This window comes from Papaver somniferum, chromosome 2, assembly GCF_003573695.1.
Source record: "Papaver somniferum cultivar HN1 chromosome 2, ASM357369v1, whole genome shotgun sequence".
NCBI classification, from domain to species: domain Eukaryota; kingdom Viridiplantae; phylum Streptophyta; class Magnoliopsida; order Ranunculales; family Papaveraceae; genus Papaver; species Papaver somniferum.
Genome location: NC_039359.1, coordinates 54,071,595 through 54,092,112, shown reverse-complemented (window position 1 = coordinate 54,092,112; position 20,518 = coordinate 54,071,595). Strand labels below are relative to the sequence as shown.

The 20,518-nt window shown below is 36.5% G+C and overlaps 1 long non-coding RNA gene and 2 pseudogenes across 2 annotated transcripts; 2 read left to right on the top strand and 1 right to left on the bottom strand.

Moving 5' to 3' along the window:
* Positions 1–1,368: 1,368 nt before the first annotated feature.
* LOC113347673 lies at positions 1,369–2,685 on the top strand. 2 transcript variants are annotated; one of them, XR_003359176.1, is made up of 3 exons: positions 1,369–1,915; positions 2,074–2,158; positions 2,254–2,685. It is a non-coding gene; the product is annotated as an uncharacterized LOC113347673 (long non-coding RNA). The 2 variants fall into 2 exon arrangements; XR_003359175.1 differs by having other exon boundaries at positions 2,074–2,685.
* An 855-nt stretch (positions 2,686–3,540) lies between these two features.
* On the bottom strand, positions 3,541–4,569 carry LOC113351044 (annotated as a pseudogene).
* Positions 4,570–16,307: 11,738 nt separating this feature from the next.
* On the top strand, positions 16,308–19,414 carry LOC113347672 (annotated as a pseudogene).
* The last annotated feature ends 1,104 nt before the right edge of the window (positions 19,415–20,518 follow it).

Genomic DNA, 20,518 nt, shown 5'->3' with positions numbered 1-20,518 from the left:
CACCTCTACTCCATAGATGACGGCGGCGCTCCATCACCACCGCTGCTCTTCTCTCGACCCCTCTTCTTCATCATATTCTCTCAATCTCTCTCTTTAACTCCCCCTTTCTCTCATCCACAACAGTCAATAGTAGCAGCTCATCAAATCCAGATCTGAACCAAATTCTAATCAACCCCATCACTGATTCAAGTTACACAAAACCAAATTTCTTCTCGGTAACAATCAACGGCGGCCCTAACTCAAGTTTTCTTCAAATCTTCATCACATAACTTAATTCTTCCATCTCTAGAAGTTCTCGATTCATCAAAATCTTCTTCTCAATCTAGAACCTCATCCCAATTCCCATAACCGAACCCTAGAAGTGATCGGTAGTTGATGTTGGCAGTGATGAAGATGGTAATGGTCGTTATAGGCAGAAATTGTATTAGGGTTTGCTGTGAATCTCAGAGGAGGATTTTAAGACAATTAAAGTAATCAGGGGTGAATGAGAAGAATGGGAGAGGACGAAACAACAAGCACAGCAACCTGGTTCTTCTGAATATGAGCAGGAAAGTGAATTTGAAATCAAAGAGGAGGAAGAGAAAGAGGAAGATATGGAGAAGAATGGGAGAGGAGGTTGGAATTTTGTATTCGGTATAGATTCTTGTTGGTCCTGTATTTGGATTCGTATTGATTTTGGTATGTGGATATAGTGGATTGGTATTGATTTTGAATTGTGGATTGAATTTTTTGTATTAGGATAATGCATCGTCGGGGATTGCTGGCACGATGATTGCAAACAAAGGTTTTTGGAATTGAAGGAAAAAAGGACTTTCCGTTTTGTTGTGTACAAAATTGAAGATAAGGATAAGCAAAAGAAAATTATTCTGGAGAAGCTTGGCGAGTCAGCTGAAAGCTATGAGAATTGCCAAAAGAGAAAGGTTTTCTTCATCTATTGATAACTTTTGCAACTGTGTTTTTTGTTGTCTGATAGGAATTCTGGTCAGGGTTAGAACTGTGAGTAACCTTTGTCTCATTATTGTGTTTTGAAGGTCTCATGATACCACAAGAGTGAGGACCGAGATGATTTACGCGAGTTCATAGGAGAGTTTCAAGAGAGAGCTTGACGAAATTCAGGTAGAGTTGCAAGCAACTGATCCTACTGAGATGGATCTTGATGTCATTAGAAGCCGAGCTTTTTAAATAATATGATGATTTAAAAAATTTCATAATCTTGATATTGCTATTCTCGTTGGCTGTTCATCTCAATTTTGGCTACTTGAGCATGGAATTAGTTACAGCTTATCTTTCTTGTATTTTTTCTTAATTGAAATGAATATGGCTGAAACTGAGTCTTGAGATAAAAATGGGATTGCAGTTGGTGATGAAGATGCCGCAATACAATGAATGTCCTGCGAACCTAGTTGTATGTTAGGACATTTGGAAGCAAGATGAATGGAGTGATGTGAAATGGTAATGGGGAATGTTGGTATGATGGCTGTGAAGAAGGGAATGTATGTCTCATGAAACTGGTGGTGTTGAGCTATTGCAGTAGCACATGAATGGACTGCAGTTAAAGCTCAGATGGATTCAGCTGATAGATTTGAGGAGAATGGATTAGGATATTGGTGCTGTGACTGTGATGCTGCTGCCATGGCTAGGTTGTCAAGCTGCAGATGTTGATGCAATTAATGCTTTGAGGAGGATGTCTGGAATGGTGGTTGTGTAGTGCAGTTGACAGCAGGGGATGAGTTTTCTTGTTTTCTTTGGCAGAGGCAATTGTTACAAACCGGAGGTGGTCTAGGTGGTGGTAATGGAGGTGGCATTGCTACCAAGGTCGTATGCCTGACAGAGGTGGTTACTGCAGATGAGCTTAAAGATGATGAAGAGTATGAAGATATTTTGGAAGATATGAGGGTAGAAGGTGGAAAATTTGGTAAGTTAATGTCTTTGTTTCTTATATTCGAGCTTTTGTTTTTTTTGTGTTTCGCAGCCTTTGGAAATATTTGATTTCACGCCCCAATTAAACCACTAGTTTACACTTTTGGACCTTCAGAATAATTTGTTTCTAACTCGTACATTTTGCGATTGCAGGTACATTGATGAATATTGTCATCCCCCGTCCACAACCTAACGGTGAACCCTCTCTAGGACTTGGAAAGGTTAGTTTCAGTGTAAGGTATTGTTAAATGACACTCTTAGGTTGACTGTTACTTTGTATTATAAAATTTTGACTGTTACTTTGTATTGCTAAATGACACTCTTCTCCTGTAGGCTTTCGTTGAGAACTACGACACTTCATGTCTAAGCCAGTGCCTCTACGGTATCATCTACCACTATGTGAGTGTGCAGCAAAAACGGTGTTAGGTTTACCAAGAAGAGAGTGTGCAGCAAAAACGGATCATTTCCATTTAGCAATGTAACCCAGACTACCATACTGGAACGTGTATGCTACTGTCATATTTGTAGGGACGGCCAATATCTGTGTTTTACGATTTATATGATATTTTTAGTCATGTTCAAAGAATCTATCATTTTATTTTCTTTCGTTGCTCAACACACTTTCATACAAGGTGATTTGAAGTTAGCTAGGTAATGCAATTGGAGTGGTAGGTTAACTTGAATGAATGTAAATGTGCTACACTGGCATGTTAATGTGAATGTGAAATACTTTCGGCAATTCATGCAATTCGGTTTCAGCTATAATTATTTTTTTCAAAATAGTTTTATGCACACAACTTCTAATAAGAGTTGTATTCCATATTTCAACTACACATACCAAAGGTTGTGAAAAATGTCTTTACGACATAACCAGGTGCTGTCCAAGATAGTTCGACAATTCATACAAGTGTTGTGCAAATATTATTCATAATACTGGTAATTGTTGTTGTATATGTTTCTACGATATACTACTTATGTTGTCCACGATTGTTCTACAATACAAGCAAGAGTTGTGTTAGGTTATCAAAAAAAATCGAAAGAGAATCACAACATTGACAAACTATTGTCGAACCATGAATCACATCACCCTTTACAACACTTGTCATCCATTGTAGAAAAACTTGGACTTTCTACAATACCCCCGTTCCACAATGCATGAAATGGAGTTGTCGTAGGGGTACTGCAACTCTTATCTTGTGTCGTCAATGATGTTTTTTCCCGTAGTGTTTAGAAGTAGATAAATCAAATGTTAAAGTCGATCTCCCCGGCCTAACATTAGATGGCTCTACTCACCAAGTTGTAAGGGTTACTAACTCCCTAAGTTAGTTTTCTTTGAATGCATTTTATCTTACAAAAAAATAAATAAAAAAAATTACATAATTCAAATATGAGTATGCATCTTTACTAAAATGAGGCGTCTGCAGGGCTTTCATTTTGGATTAAGTATGAAAAAATAACATAGAAATTGGTAAACTAAGCAAACATAGAGTAAATGTGAAGGAATGAATGAAAGATATCTCCTTTATGAATTAAACACAATGCCACAAAGTTCTGCACATTAAGAAGCGCTAAAACAAGCACAAGTAGTCCTTTAATACCCATAAATACGTTTCTTCATGCTTAGTGTAATTGATCATGACTATCCTCTCCGAACCTGTCTTCATCTAAACCTTGTCCTCCATATCGCCTCTGTCTTCCTTGGAACTAGCGTAATGCCTTCACAAATTCTTTCTCCCCGAAATCAGGCCAGAGACATTCCTCAAAGTGAAGTTCAGTATAAGCTAATTGCCACCTTAAGAAGTTACTGAGCCTATGTTCACCACTAGTTCTGATCAGTAGATCAGGGTAAGGGAATTCAGTTAACTTTGTTTCAAGTTCTTGTTTGATTAGGTTCTCATTGATGTCTTTTGGTTCAATGAGATTATCGTTTACTTTGCGACAAAGACTTTGGCATGCTTGTATAATGTCTTCTCTTCCACCATAGTGAATTGCCAGAATCACATGAAGTTTCGTGTAGTTCTTTGTCGCTTCACTTGTCTTAGTTATCGCATCTTGAAGTCCAATTGGTAGCTTTGTGGTGTCCCTTATTATAGATAATCGAGCCTCATTTCTACGTGCGCACTATACTTGTTAGTTATAATGGTATCATTAACGTACTTGTACATCAAAGCATTTAACATATTACATGATGAAAACCTTCAGGTCTCTCAAAAATATTTCGAATGTGTTCATTAAAAAGTCGAGCTCGACCTGGAAACGTACATGGTAATATTCATAAAAACACGTGGATCGTAAAAAGTAGTGCTCAAAGAGATATGTTGAGGAAGAGAAATGACTGACTTGAGGCCGAACCCAGTTCCCAGTAGAGAATGCAAATACAGTCAAGACCTTAATACCCCATTTGCAACATGATTCAGCGAGAAGCTTTAGACTATGAGATGAGGCATTGTTACCTAACACAGGTTCCAGGTCTTTCTTTTTAGCCCACCTTCGTTTGCCATCCATGATCACTGCGACGTGTCTTGGTATGGGCTCACGAATTATACCAACAGGCAATTCCTCTTCTGTCCAAACTCTTGCATCACCATCTACCAACTTTCCCATATCTTCGGCGAGTTCGTCTTCTACGTTCACCACCTTATTATCCATCTTTTTAGCAGATTAATGATATCAAATATAGGTAGATTTGAGAAAAGTTTCTGCTACTATCAACTTTCCTTGTTTTTCCTCACAGGGTTGACTTCTATATATATACAGTTACCATTCGAATCTAAAACCTAATCTATATCTAGCTAGACAACTCGATCCTGGTTACATTTTATAGCGAAAGTACGTGTGCTTTCCCTAAACTGAATACCAAGAATGGGTCATGTGCTTATCCGTGTCGCGTGTTGTGTTTTGTCAAGTTGCCAGAACACACTAGCTAAAATAGAACCTACAAACACGACACCACCAATTTGAAGAAGAAACAGTTTGGGCATTCGTTTTGAGTTTGTTAACCATCGTTTCACTAGTACAATGATTTCGACCCAAAATGGATTTGCAAAGTCTGAGATGGCTGCTGTATGAGCAAAGTAGTTAACGTCCCTGTAAATGTGTTTTCTCCAGTGGTGGAGCCACGATTTGTAGTTGGGTGGGGCAATAAAAAAAGAATTTTGGCATCATAACTAATCACAAGGATACCCACCACAAATTTTGATGTAAACATCTCATTTCAACACAGAAATATGAAGCGATAACAAAACTAGTCATAAAAATCCAAGGTGACCAAACTTGTAGTACAAAAACCCCATTCAAATGTTGAGATTCATTAAAACTCCATCTTAAACTAAACTGATAAACAAAACCCAAATTTTAAAAAATTGATAGAAAAACCTCAAATTTTAAAATTGTTTTCATCAAATTTTATGATGAAACCAAAAATTGGTTTCGTCAAATTCTATGAGGTTTCATCAAAATTTTGTTTTTTGGGATTTTTGTATTACTTTTATTTTGGCGGGTTTTTTGTGGATGGATAGTGACACCTTTCGGGTTATAACTCGCGTACCGTTTAATAACTTATTATTGTTATTAGACAATTTGGTTCTTCAATGCTGCAAACTCCATGAAGCAAGAACGATCCTGCATAATGTGTTCTTGAGAAGAGCCCAACAAAGAATGATAATAAGCCTTCACAGTGTTCTCATCTTTGTTGTCCGTCTGCATCGACTAATATTTGAGTGGATTCTTTTAAGGAAATTAGACTTTGAGGATTATTTAAACAGAGTAGAACTAGGTTCAGTTGAAGAGAGCTAGATTGTTCAACTGAAGCCTGAAAATCCAATAAATTAGCCTTTTTTCACTCATTTATTTCCTTAATTTGACTGCTATATCGTTTGTCTTCGCAATCACATTTTCATGCGTGTAAGGATTAACCAAAATTTAGGTGGGTCCAATGACCCACCCACCTCACTAGTAGCTCCGCCCCTGGTTTTCTCCTTGCCATAACAGCACTTATTGCTTCTCCGAAGCTTAGACCCTCCAACCCATGGGGATTGTCTGAAGCGAAAGAGTGATTATGTACTTTTTGCCACGATTTGTTGAATTCTACGATGCTTTGTGTCCCACTAGGTACACCTTCAAGTTCACGATACAAATCAAGCATGAATTCAGTTCTATCTTCATTTTCTGGGATAGGATAACCGAAATCCGATAAGAAAATTGAGAGATTGGTGGGTGACCCGTAATAGACTGTTTGTCCCTGCGAGAGGAACGTCAAATGGTCGAGCAGGCCAACAACTCTAGAACTAGGTTGGTGAACCGACATAATTACTATTCTTCCGCTCCGAGCAATATGTTGGAGGACTTTCACCACCATGAAAGCACAAGATGAGTCGAGTCCTGATGTTGGCTCGTCGAGAAACAATAATATGGGACCATGGATTGTATCAACTCACCTGAGATGCCTCTATGACCTTCATCTCCTATCAGGGTCTTTGCTGCCTTACGCAACCCAAGCTCATCGATCACAGCTTGAACTCTTGCCATCTTCTTAGATTTCGGGGTTGAGCGAGGCAATCTATACTCAGGCGACAGCATTACTGTCACTACGGGAAAAATCATCATTGACGATACTGTATTAGCGTTGAACGATTTTCTTGCATTTTTATTCTTTTGACCTGAATAGAAAAATAGAAAAATCATTCGACAGACTTTAAAGTTTTTAATAAATATATATAGTCATTCATTATAATAGAAACACTTACTCTGAAATCAATAGAGTGTCTACATGATTCACAAACTCTTCCCACTCCCTAACTGTCATGGTCCCGGGAATTAGCTTTTCCAACTGTTTCTTTTTTTCTTCCCCTTGGAGCCGATCCAAAGCGTCAAGTACCAAACCATCTTTCCTTGACCTTGATTCTCTAAGATAAGTTCCCATTTTGCTGAAATAGTAGTCTTTGTAACACTCAGGCACAATGAATCGGTTCCACAAATGAAAGTAAATAATTTGAATTATAATGCGCTATAAATTAAATAGGTGTTGACTAATGAAAAGAGTTAAAGTGTTATCAATTACCGTACCAAGAATATCTTTCATATGTTTTCTTTGGCTTCAATAGGGACAAGTCTCCGATCCCTGAATGTTAACGAAAGTTTCCGAACAAGCACCCCTAGCACACTGGCCAGTTGCACAGATGGATCACCAATCGGCTGTTCATTACTGTTGAAGGAAACTGTTTTCTTCGGATCAAAAGAATCTAACTTCAATGAGTGCATCTGGGTTGGGCCACGCGAAACATATTTTCTTTTCATCCCTACTTTACCTTCTTCGCCTTCCTCATTATCGTAACTATTACCATTCTCCAATTCAGGTTCATCATCATTACCATTATTATTTTCCTCTTCCACATCAGGCTCCACATGATTAGAGTTATGTAGATTTTTCTCTTACTCTTCCTCTTACTCTTCCTCTTCATCTTGCAAATCTGCGAGTGTCTCGTTTGGATCCCTAAGTTGAACATTCAGACATGGGCCATGGACAACACACCAGGACTATTGGTCACAGAGATATATAAGACCGCTGGTATCTCCAATAAGCGTTGAAGACTGGTTGTTGTTCTTTTGATTGGAGAAGTTCTTCGCTAGGGTGAGAAGTTTGTCACTGTGCTTTATAGTTGGAACCTAGAATTGAAGGACTCAAATTGTGATACTAGTATAGTTTAGTATTTTGAATATGTCGGAATATTAATGTCCTGCATTTTGCTTTTAGTTACTCCATGTTATTTTGCTCTATAATTGTAGTTAATTTAAATTGTAGTTAACAGCAGCCTACAATTGTGTTTTCTGAGTTCTCAATTGCTCTTTTTACTGTAGGTTCGCAGTTTTGCGAGCACATAGTACTCTGCCATGTTGTTCTGCACTTCATAAGTTAGTGCGCAAAGTACATGACTTACTGCTCCCATATACACTAGTTCATAACTCACCTACCCTGTTAGGTTTTGGTTCAGAAAAATTTTAAGTTACGGAGATTGACTATCGCAGGGCAGCTATATATCATTCTTTGGCAGATCTGGCGAAGTAGATGCAACTGTGCATTTGAAATAGATTACACCTGCAGCCATCTAAAATCCTCTGAAAGTACTAGTGTTGTTTTACCCATCATAAATGACAACAATAACTACAAAGTTTACATTCATGCTGAGAATTCTTTGCATCATAGAATTGCTGGAGTGGGAATACTAATCTTTGATTCTACAGGTGCTTCCCTACTATGCTGCCAGATCCTTCACCATCCCAGTGTTGAACACTAATCTTTGCATCAAAGGCTTTTTTTAAATGGATTTAAGAACTGAACAGATTTGCAGATTCAAGTCATTCCAAATGATGAATAAAGATTGGGTTCATTGGCCAAGGTTAATATGTTGTTCACTGTAGAATATTACATTCTTTACATTGGTTTTCCCCCTTGTATAACGTAATTACCGTGCTTAATTATTTCGTCGTTCTTTCATGTAGGGATGATCTTCCATATCAGGATGCCTTGCAGAATTTCATAGATACTGTTTGTCAGAAACTTGGAAATCCTTCCGAGTTCAGTTGTCCTTGTGTTGATTGTAAGAATTTATCTTTGCCACTTCCTCCAAAAAAAAGTGTATCTTCACTTGCTGAAACGAGGTATGGATCCTACATACACTGAGTGGGTTTTTCACGGGGAGACCAATGTCACTTCTAATGATGTTATCCAAGAGGGAGAAACAAGGGGTTCACACCAGATGTATATAGAGGCTGATGTTGAAGGTGATTCACATATCGATCAGGGACATGAAACTAGGAAAGATGAGGGATTGGACAACCAGGAGGAAGAGAGGGACACACCGTTATATCCTAATTATAACACACACACAAAGTTATCTATCACTGTTCAATTGTACAGGCACAAGACAGTAAATGGTTTATCTAGGAAATATTTTGACGAACTTCTCAAGACAATTGGTTCCTTGTTGCCGCCAGGTCATTGTCTTCCTTGCTCAACATATGAAGTGAATAAGCTGCTGAAATCTTATCGATTGACTTATGAGAAAATACATGCTTGTGTGAATGATTGTTGTATGTTTAGAAAAGACTTGAACGATGCATAAGAATGTCCTAAATGTCATTATTCTAGGTGGAAGGAAGACACATCTAACATGGACGATGCTGACATGATAGACAAGCCCAAAAAGAAGATACCAGTGAAGGTACTTAGATACTTCCTCATTATGTCGAGATCGAATAGATTGTATCAATCAGTAGAGCTGGCTGAGTAGTTGATATGGCACGCAACGAACAAGAGTAAAGATGGGAAGATGCGTCATCCAGCTGATTCTTTGGCTTGGAAGCACATAGATATAAAGTTTCTCGAGTTTGTTTCAGATTCGCATAATTTGCGTCTTGGGATTGCTGCTGATGGATTTAATACATTTGGCGATCTTTCCCCAACCCATAGTTGTTGGCCAGTGATGATCGTGGTTTATAATTTTCCCCCTCAGTCGTATATGCAATGCGAAAACATAATTCTGAGCATGTTGATTCCAGGAAAAAAACAACCGGGTAATGACATCGATGTATACTTGCAGCCCTTGATTGATGATCTGATTGAGTTGTGGGAGAACGACGTGCAGGTATATGATTCATTTACTAAAACAAAATTTAACTTGAAGGCATTATTAATGTGGACAATAAACGATTTCCCTGCATATGGTAATCTATCTGGATGTACGTATAAAGGGAAGGAAGCTTACCCTCTTTGTGGTGAAAATACACTTTCAAACTGGTTGTCATTTAGTCGTAAAACTGTTTACTTGAATCATAAGAGATTTCTTTGTCATAATGATCCTCTTCGGCAGAAAAAAGAATGGTTTAATGTAGAGGTCGATAAAAAGGAAAAGCCACCTGTTATGTCTGGTGCTTCGGAACTTGAATGTCAGAGTAGTATTGTGAATGACTTTAGGAAAGCGGAGAAGAACGAGGAGGAGATCAGGAAAAAGAAAGAGGAAAAGAAGAAGAATAAAAAGAGTAAGGGGCATAGGATTGTGGCAACATGTGCTAATGTGGGTAATTTTAAGTGTGGGAAGCGGAAAAGGGTTGTTGTTACTGATGCGGCTAGTTCTGGTGCACCTGATGATGAAACTGATCTTCGGGTGTTTAACAAACGGTCGATATTATTCGACTTAGATTACTGGAAGGTCAGTTCTATAAATTAAAATTTACTTGGTAATGGTTTGCTTAACTTCAAATTTACTTATTTATGTCTTAACTCTTTTAAGTTCACAAGTGTTCACTTGAAATCATTTAGTTTGTTTAACAAGTCAGAGTTGCAGCCTTACTACAACTCAAGAAAACCTGAAACTTTATTGGTAGCATATTTACTTGTTGTTGGTGCTCAAACAGGTTGATATTTCCACTGAAACTTGTTCTTCCATCTCTATATTATTTCCTGGTAGTATATTTACTTACCCTAAGTCTCGATTTCTGCCTAAGATTCAACAACATGATATGTAATAAAACTGCTTATTAGGCTTGCGTAAGAGATGTCCTATACATATTGAGATGTAGACTGCAGTTAATTGGCTCTTTATTGGTTGACAGCTCTAGACGTTAGAAATCGCATCTTTGGTTTTTCGTAACGGTGTTTGATGTTGTACTACATGGGTTTGAAATAATATCAGTTGAGTGGATGTTATCATTTTTGTTTTCTTCATGTCTAAACTTGTAGATTTTGAAATATATGTTTCTAAGAATTAAGTAGCGTAAGGAATGTAGATCTTAGTGAAAAGTATGGTGGCACATCTTGTGTTGTAACTTGGTTTGTTTTCTCCTTTGGAAGATGGATGTGAATAAGAATCATAAAATAAATATGTTGTTCAGCCTTCTCACTTAGAACAATAGTTTTTTAGTGTCAAGACTTTTAATTAGAAACCCAGAGTTCATTTTATCATGATTTTTATGCTAAGGTCTAATTTTTTAAGAAGTTGTTTTGCCGTTTTTCATTGTTTGTTTATGCTTTCATGGAATAGAATACGAGATTCATACCTACTAATTAAATGTCTGATATTTTATTTCTTTATAGAGTTACTAATGTTAGTTTTTTTCCATCTTCCTAGGATTTATTACTACGTCACAATATTGATGTTATGCATACAGAAAAAAAATGTTTGCGAGAGTATCATTGGTACCATATTGAATATAAACACCAAAACAAAAGATGGTCTAAAATCCCGCAATGATCTGAAGAGTATGGGAATAAGACCAGAATTGCATCAAGAAGAGATAAATGGAAAACCAATCCTTCCACCAGCACCATACTGTTTAAATGACAAGGAAAAGGCTATATTTTATAATAGGATGAGAAACTTGAAGGTTCCATATGGTATAGTTCTGATCTTAGATAGCATTTCTCGAAAGATGGTTACTTAGGTGTTCTTAAGGCTCATGATTATCATGTTCTTATATGCAACAAATATTACCCGTTGCTTTGCAAGGACTTTTACCTGTAGAGCCAAGGGAGGCGATTTTCAGGTTATGTTCTTATTTTCACGAAATATGCCAAAGGGAAGTTGATCTCCAGAGATTAATAAAACTTGAAGTAGAAGTTGCTGAGACTTTGTGTATGTTAGAGAGGTACTTCCCTCCATCATTTTTTGATGTCATGATGCACTTGACAATTCACCTAGCTCGAGAAGTGAGATTATGTGGACCTGTACAATATCGTTGGATGTTTCCATTTGAAAGGTATGCCAATTTAATTTATATTACTTCTGTTTTTTTGGTTTCATGTAGAAAGTTATGCCCTTTGTATCTTAGAGATACTAATATTTAATTAACTGGTAATTGTTGCATTCGCTACTTTTCTAGGTATATGAAGACATTCAAAGAATATGTAAAGAATTATGCACAACCTGAAGCTTGTATAGCCGAGTGTTATCTTGGAATGGAGTGTGTTAGGTATTTTGATATTCATAAGGCCCAAGCAGCTGAAACAGGAGTAAAGCAAAGGCGTAACGAAAACATTCAAAATGGTTCCACACCAGCAGCACGTCCTCTTTCTAAAGGTGTCCAAGTGCGTATGGATACTGAGAAGTTAAAGATAGCTCACAGATATGTGCTTTCTAACACACCCGAAATTGACGTAAGTATGACATTCATGTTCATTAAAAATGGTCTGTCAGTTAATACTTCATTTTTTAACTTTACTTTTGTCTTAGAATGCATATGGATGAGTTAAAATCTTCTTATGGGAGGGAAATTACTAGTGAAGACCAACTCAATTCCATACAGTCTGACACATTTGCAGATTGGTTTCAACAAAAGGTACGTTTAGTCCACTCTTAGTCAGACTATGCATCTTAGTATAGTTTAAACACTTGGACATTCTGCTGCTACGGAAAACTACTATAAAAAACACAAATACGTGTGATTCTGTTTGTTTCTGTCACTTAGAACAATCCATGTTAGGCACATCATCACTATAAATCTAACTTCTCATTCTTAGATAGAAAATTTAGTTATATTCTTATGTCCTGAGATTATACATTTGTAGGTTAAGATGCAAATTGAACAAGGCATGTCAGTATCAAACACGGTAGAATGGTTGTCATATGGGCCGTTAGAAAGCTGCGTATCATATAAAGGCTTGTTAATCAATGGGTCTAGGTTTATTAAGAAGGATGTTAAAAGAGTCATACAAAACAGTGGAGTTTCAATTGAATCAACAACCTTAGTTGCAGGACGGTCAGAAACTAGTGGGTTCTACCGTGTTTTAGAAGAAATTCTATTGTTGGACTACAATCATATGTTTCAAATTCCAATATTCAAATGTGATTGGACTCACACCAGTTTTGGTGTGAAGGTAGAACATGGCTTTACATTAGTCAATTCAAAGCAGCATAAGAACCAATACTGTAACGATCCATTCATTTTAGCAACACAAGCGCGACAAGTTTTCTATTCTCGAGAGTCAAATACATCTAACTGGTATGTGATTGTGAAACCACCACCTAGGGGTTTCCATGTATTAGAGGAATACAATGATAAGCATGACACAAATTTCCAACCAGTGGATACTTCAACTTTTGGTTTCCAAATGGATGACGAGAGCGAGAGTTACTTAAGAGAAGATGGTGAATATATCATAGTGGTTCCGACAAAGAAGAAGAACAAAAAGAAGTTCACAAGTTAAGTCAGTAGTGTATTGTTTTTACTGTATTGTATTCTTACTTTAGCAATATTTGGTGTTATTGGCCTTCTTAGTAATCTACTTCGGCTGCTACTCTCAAGTATCTTATATACAACTGGTAGTTCAATATGTTTGCTAGATTTGAGTGTGTAGTTCTGTATGACCTGGTAATTAATAGTGCAGGATCCTTCTTTGTGAAGTATGCTTCTACTGAGCCAGTTTTGAAGATAAGTGCAACTCATGTTTACTTCATCTTGCTATTATTTCTTGCTTTATCCTGGATATGAGAATGAGTATGGAGCATTAGCTGCTGTCACTTGCCACTTTTATGGATATTTGATGTATCCACTACTGCCGCACTTGGGGTGTTTCTTCGCTGTATCAGTATTGCAGTGTGTGTTATGTGACTACACATATTGGCTTGTGTATTTCTCACTTATCAAACTATGTGTTCTATTGTTGGTAATTTAGGGATGTTGTAGTTATCGTCATTTGTGTGTGAATCTCGGTTTGGAAATGGTAATGGTAATGTTTTTCAGAAAAGTGCAGAGTGCGGACCATTGTTCTCATATGTACTGTGTTTGCAGGTTGTAAGAATGCAACTTACATGCTCTGGTTGTATTTCCTTTACTAATACTAGTATTGTTCTGGAAAAAAGACAGTTAACAGATCCATTTGTGTGCTTAATTTATAAAATGCTAGCTCTGTTACTTTTATAACACCCTTTTTAACTCCGCCAATGTAAATGATATATCATTTTCATTGCCGGTCTCAAGACCGAATAAAGGAGGAGAGAAAATGGGACATGTCAGTTGTTATGGTTGCTATATTGGCCCACTTAAATTCTACCTTGGTCTCAACTTGTGCATATTTTCTCTACATCTGCTTATATTCGTATATATATGCTCCCTCCCTTCAAACTTATAATCTGATGGTATACTTTTACCAAGCTGTTGTGCATATTTGAAGGGGCAGTTACATTTTTGAACTTAACCCTTTTTGGTGAAGTTGTTGTGGTTGCAGAATATGCCAAATTTTTCCAATCAATAGGAGAGTAGTTTGAGAAGTACTTGGCTTATTCGATGCCAATGCTTAAAAGTACAGCTAAGGTTTCAGCCCATGCTTTCATCAAATAATAGATATGAAATGATATTCATTGCGATTGTAGAATGTATCTGATTGTTTACAGACAAGAATGTATGTGATTACAGAGAATGTTTCGCACTGTTTGCCGCTCAGTCACCTGAGCATTATTTGAGCATTACATTTTGTTTTACAACTCTTATGAAAGATTGTGATAAAGTTAGTGTATTAAAGAACCATAAACTTGACAGAACCTGTGATAGTGTAGGTATGGTTAGCGGTGCAGACTTCCACGCCTGAGGCTTAAGATCGAATCCCCCCAACCTCATTTTTTCCAACATTCTATATTTTTACTCCAACAACACTTATAAGTGTTGTTATACATATCTATTAAAAAAAATACTACCATAACTTGTGAACCGTAAGGATGGTTGATGAGCTAGACTTTCATGCAGTAAGTTCATGTTCGAATCTCCCCTCTAACATATTTTTCATTATCATATTTTTGTGTTCTTCAACAACTCTTCTAAGAATTGTGATAGGCTAAGTCACTACCTTTATGGAGAAAAATTGTTATACCTAAATGTCGTCACAACTGTTTTGTTAAAGGAGTTGTCGTTTGTTTTCTTAGCGCAACCCCTTGTTCCTAAGGGTTGGTAGTGATGATATACGAAAACTCTTCCTTTGAAACCAGTTGTAAATCATAGGACTTTCTACGATGTTTAGAGGAGTGTTGTAAATCTCCAGTTGTAGATGTATATTTTTCCCGTAGTGTGTCTCTTCAACTATTAACATAGTAAATAAAAAATCATCTTGCATGACATAAGCGGATATCATTTTGAAATCCCTGCCTCTAGTATTTCTCCATTCGTTGTCGTTGATCCTTTTAGAGACTTTTTTTAAGACATTGAAATTTTATGGACTCCATGTTATTATATTAGGATTTTATACGAGCCAGTCCAAGTCTCCAACACCTCTGTTTTTCGAAGGAGAATTGAAAGTCATTGATTTGTAATTCTCAATAATTTGGGGAGACTTTTTATTTAATGAAAATAGGTATCGTAGTAATCTCTCCTCAAGAGGTGATATTTTGGGAGACTTGTAAATTTAGGAAATATGTGTTTATGACAGTAGGACCAATTTTTTTATTTCTCTCTCTTCTTTTTTTAGCTGATGACCAAAGGACGAGCCATTTGCGCAGTAATCCAGCCGACCTCACCTGAGTATAATAGACATCTCCTATTTCTTCTTCTTTTCCCTCGTGTATACCGACCGAGTTTTCTGTTTGCCACTTCAAATGACATCTCCTCGGAGGAAACAACGAAAAGATGCTAACCAGTGACGAGATAACATAGCAAATAAAAGAATGTGGGATGATTGAAAACATAAGAAAACAATGAGATTTATATATTTTGACAATGAACACATATTTTACTAGGTATTCATGATCTTTTATTAACATAACGTGCAAAATAAAAAAATCGGTAGATGTTTTGAATTTATATTTAGATATTATACATTTTTTGTCTTTATAAATCACAGAGACTCTTTACAACTGGTTTCTCTACAAGTCATAAAGATTCTCTTAAATATTCTCAGTGAATCACTAAAAATCTCTAGATATTCAGAGAATTTCCGGGAGTTATTCAAATAAAAATCTATTGAAGTCTATAAATCTCAATTGACTACTGGTGTTAAGCTTTCCGTAGAGATCCTATTTGCAAGTGCATCAAGCAAAGTTGACTTCCCCGATCCGCTAGGGCCAAGAATACCTAAAGTCTCACCATCTCTAGATTCTGATATTTCTTGAAAGCATTCAGGCGTTTTCGAACATCGATATCTTCAGAAAATTTACTTACTCTACAGTCTACTACACGTCGTTGTTCTTATATCTCGTGATCCAAGTAAATTTTCATTCATTTTTTTATTCAGATTCATTACGAGACATTATAGCTGCAACTATCTTCCACATGATGATTGTGAAGATATTATTGGGGTTTTGGCAGAAATTAGGCACCAGAAATTATTAGGTGTATAATTATTAGGTACTACCAGAAATTATTAGGTGTACCAGAAATTATTAGGCTGAGGTTTATATGATGATCATGATTTCTGTTATCTCTCTGCAAAAAAATAAAATAAAAATGGAGATCAAGGTCGATGAATTGTTGAGAGCTGCGTGGTTAGCTTTTATTTTACCTGTACTTGTTGCTTCATTGCCTAGTCGTTTTAGTTTTTTCCATGGAACACTTTTAGGGTTTGCTAAAAGAGGAAAGACCTTGAGATCTTCTTCACAAGTAAGTACCAATTGGGTTATATATTTGTTGAATTTATGTTGATGCATTTTATTTTGTGAATTTTTTATTTTGGCAATAAAATCAAAATGTGGTTTTAGTACGGTAAGTACTGTTTTGCAAAGACATTGATTTGATTGTTTTATTTTGGTAAAACAAACGAAAATGAAATGAAATGAACTCAAAATTTACTCCTCGATCTGATATTTTTGTTTATGTGGGAAATGAAGAAGTTATCAGTTCCACAGAGATTCTTTTTGCATTTTTACGTGTTGGGAGTGGTATGCACAACGTCGTTGCTATTATTGACATGGTTCTATGCATATAAGATGGTACCATTTTCTATGCACAAGTCTCATGCGACTTCTGTTGAGCACGGATATAGACTACGGCGAAGTGTATTCCTGCTTATTTTAATGGAGATCCAAGTGCTGAGACGCCTTTATGAAACGATATACGTCTTTGACTATAGTCCTGCAGCTCGAATGCACATTTTTGGCTATATAACCGGGATGTTGCAAGTCTTTGAACAACCTGAACATAAAATGTGTCTATATGTGTCTTTGGCTATCTTCAGTATCTCTGAACTAGCTTGGATGATTTCTTAAATAAAATGTGTTTTTGTTATTCACAATCCGTCACCCTTTATTTCCATGATGCGAATTCGCTACTAAGCGCAATTAAAGATTGACGTAGGGTCTATTTCTCCCCTCATTTCTCCCAAGATCTATTGTTTAGTTCCATGTTTTTCTTTATGCTAGTTGTTTTCAGTCTTGAACTCTTGACAACATAACATGTGTTCCATATAAGGCTACATACATGCTACTTAATCGGACCTAATGAATGCTTAATGAGAGAATGATCTTTTATGTATGCCATGCATTCATCATGCCCGAACCAACTCTAGCTCTTTTATATTTTAATGGTGGGTTTGGATGTAGAATTTTAAAAGTGGAATTTGTGGGTTCAGGGTTGGTAGAATTACGTTTCCCTTTGTACGTTTGGTTGTCCGAATCCTTGGAATCACGTTTCCTATGGGATTCAGTTTTCCAGCAAATCTTCCGTATGGAGTCCGACCCTTGCCCCTAAGATTTGCTGAGAAACTTATCAAGGGATTTATGGACCCGCTTTTTTTTTAACTCTAGATCCCATATATATGCAATTTTAAGATTTTAGGGTAATGCCAAACGGTACAAAGACTTTAATACAAGAAAACTTTATAAATCCTAAGAATTTTAGTTGAGTTACCAAATACACAAGGAATTTATATGAATCCCAGAATTTATAATCCCATGAAATTATAAATTCCTGGAAATGGTGAATTCTGCAAACAAACCCACCGTAAAGAGAATTTCATTACATTTGTGCAAAAAGTTTCCAAGTCCTAAATTGAAGTCAAAGCGAAATGTGAAGTTGCTAGTTTATGTTTGTTCGATTTATTGTTTCATATTATGATTGCTACTAAGTATATTCTAAAGCAGCAAATACACATTAGCTAAATTACTTAAATCCAATCCTATTTTACCTTTTTTATCCATCTTGATTAATAGAATGTTTTTATGTACATTATTAATCATGTTATTTTTGTATGAAGCTAGTTACTATACAGCAGCACCCCTGTCCCTTTGTAGCATTTGTGCACCAGAGGTGTTCAGCTTTGCAATTCATCAGGTAGCTGAATTCATTTTTAAAGTCCGGGATAAAACGCTAGTCCGTCCTATCAGTGAGATTGATTGGTCGGTATATGTACAACCTTTTACAGCACTTGTATGGGTCCAATGGATTGGAGCAGCTATCTTTATTTGGGGTTGGATCCATCAGCGGCGTTGCCATGCAGTATTTGTAAGTGAATAATCTGTTACTAACAATTCCTCTTTTTTCAAAGTCCCTGCTAATAATTAACTTTCCTTGAGATAATATAGAGAATGAGATACCTAACAGTTTTAAGAACACCTGAAGGGAAAAACGGAAGATAGTCAATCATGTTACCATCATTTTGAGCTGAATAATATAACCAGTTGTTAACCGTAACTCGTAAGAAACCTTACAATAGTTGCAGCTCTTTCTACCAATTAGTACACAAACATCATATCCTCACATCTTCTGGCACGGCAAATTTGGATAGTTGCATGTTTGGTACTTTTTCTAATTGAATTTTCCAACTCTTATGCAGGGTTCCTTACGGGAAAAGAAAGAACAAGATGATAAATATGTTATACCTTATGGTGACTGGTTCAGATTTGTTTCTAGTCCACATTACCTGGCTGAAATCGTAACTGTCTCCCCCTCTTTTACGTGAAGTGTGATGATTCTGTTTCGTAAATTTTTGGTTTTAATGTTGGGATAGTTAAGAGACAACCTGCTTTTTTCATTTCCTCATTTTCTACTCTTGCCATGCAGGTTATATATGGTGGCCTTGTTTTTGCTAGTGGATGATCAGATCTCACAATCTGGCTTCTTTTTGGATTTGTGGTATATATTTTTGATTTTGAATTATATTTGGTTCTCTGTGTGTTACTGCTCTCTTCTCCTGCCTCTGTAAGTTCGAAAACTCTTTCCAATGTCTGCTTGCAGGTTGCGAACCTTACCTTTGCAGCAGCAGAAACACACAAATGGTATATCGAGAAATTTGCCACGTACCCAAGTGAGCGACGTGTCATTCTCCCTTATGTTTATTAAAGATGTAAAAATCTGGATAGTTACTGTGTGTAGACTAGTTATTGTATCAGAGTCAAAATAATAAGGGAAACATCTCATTCTTTGAACTTAATGTAATACTGTAGAAAAGGTGAATAATATTTGTGAAATATTTAGCTAGGTGAATGGAAGTTTGTGAGTCTCGTTTGTGTAGATTATCATGAAAGCATACAGAAGATTATTTAAATTGCTATTTCATGAAGTTTGCTGCATTTACAAGGAATCTAATCAGGCCATATTATTCAAATGTCACTATTACAGTTGCTTAGGATTGCAGTTTTTAATAATTCATGAACAAGATGATTTATACGGGACAAATAATCTGACTTATTTGCCATACAATGCCGAATAAATGGCATTCGCGGCATAACTCTGCCTGCTCTAGTTTTTTTAGCTAAAACTTTCAATACAAATATATCCTTGAAATGAGAACAAGATCTAATTCAGAAATCCTACTGTAATGTAAGACTTCAATAAACATGTGGATACAAAAATATCCCATTGTCTTTGCTGGGCGAGTTGAGAAAACTAAATAAGCGCGAAGATTCACATCAAACTGAGATGATATAACCCTAATGAGTCACTATTGAGGTAAGTGATGACGTCGTAATGTGGTTGCACGAAGATAAGGTTACGTGGTAAGTGTGACACCTTGTGCGAAGAGAAGGTTGACTTCTCAATATCAGCGTGATAGTACCGCATGAAGGAAGCCGAGATAATAGGCGAAAAAGAGGACTTTATTAATTGTCACCCACCCATCATGTAATATTGGTTGTCTTCCATTATGTAAGAACCTATCACTACAAAACAAGTAGCTTCTAGGGACGGCTGTTTTGAAAAAACCGTCCCTAAAGAAGGATATTTGGGACGATGATGGCCTGACCGTCTCTAATAGTCATAAAATATTTAAATCAAGGCTAAAATATGTCCGTCCCAAAAAGAAAACATGGCCAAATAGTATTAGTGACGATGGAACAGGGGACGATACATAAACCGTCCCTAATACCTCTTGGGACGGTTTTTGGCCGTCCCAAGAGGCCTTCTGTTTTGTAGTGTATATAAAGGAAACGAGAGTATTTTAAAGGGGTTAAAGATCTTTTATAGTGTAAGCATTATCTTGGAGAGAAAGTTGGTGTGAATTATAAACTAGGGTTTACATATATATAGCTTCCATTGTAATATCACCATTTTCCATAATAATACTTAAGTTCATGTGTGTTTTGTGTTGATTTATTTACATAAGATTATAAGGGTGTAGTTATCTGTTTTCCGGCAGCTACAAAACATTCACCATTGCAGGATATCATTCAGATCAGTCTCAACTTCA